This window comes from Penaeus monodon, chromosome 33 (assembly GCF_015228065.2).
Source record: "Penaeus monodon isolate SGIC_2016 chromosome 33, NSTDA_Pmon_1, whole genome shotgun sequence".
Taxonomy (NCBI): domain Eukaryota; kingdom Metazoa; phylum Arthropoda; class Malacostraca; order Decapoda; family Penaeidae; genus Penaeus; species Penaeus monodon.
Window position 1 is genome coordinate 33437773 of NC_051418.1, and position 695 is coordinate 33438467.

The 695-nt window shown below is 43.7% G+C and overlaps 1 protein-coding gene across 1 annotated transcript in view; it reads right to left on the reverse strand.

Annotated features, from left to right (window-relative positions):
* Positions 1–663, reverse strand: part of LOC119594418 — a gene marked incomplete at its 5' end in the record, with an annotated part of 5195 nt that extends 4532 nt beyond the window's left edge. Inside the window, 1 exon segment of the mRNA XM_037943480.1 lies at positions 559–663.
* Between the last annotated feature and the right edge of the window lie 32 nt (positions 664–695).

The window sequence follows — 695 nt, forward strand, 5'->3', positions numbered from 1 at the left end:
CTTAAGCGAAATCTGCATACGTCAGCGCACAGGGTCATGGCCCTCCGCGGATGGCACTCTGGCAAAGGTGATCGTACCCTCCTCTACCCACATTACTACCAAATACGCCTTATCATCTATAGATATGTCATGTCAAAGAACCTGTCCACCTTTGCCGAAAGCATGTCAGAGGCGATATGCTGCCATATAAAGGAACGACACACAAACCTCACGACATGTGGTACCACTCTGATTTATATATAAGTAAAAAACTAAATAAAACAACGGAAAACTGTTTATATCATTTACGTCTATTAGTTATACATCAGACATTACCTAAACGCCTATAAACAAGAATATCATACACACAGGCCCTCGCACATGATACTATAAGATGACCACCCAAATAGTAGGCCTACAGCAAAACACCCTAAAAACCTCCCGTTTTCTTCCCTATTCCCTTCCTAAATACCAACCAAACCATCAAAACAAACCCCCAAATCGCAAAAAATATCACAAAAATAAAAATATCTTCAGTACAACACCAACCAAACAGAAAATAAAAGCGACGATGCACACCTCTCAGCTGATCCTCTGTTTGTGAATGGGAGGCTCGTGCGGCTCGCGAGTTCGAATCCGGAGGCGTTCGCGTATTCGAAATCCGGAGGCGTTCGCGTAAGCCGGCCGTTCTTTTAGGGTAAGGAACGGCATTGAAC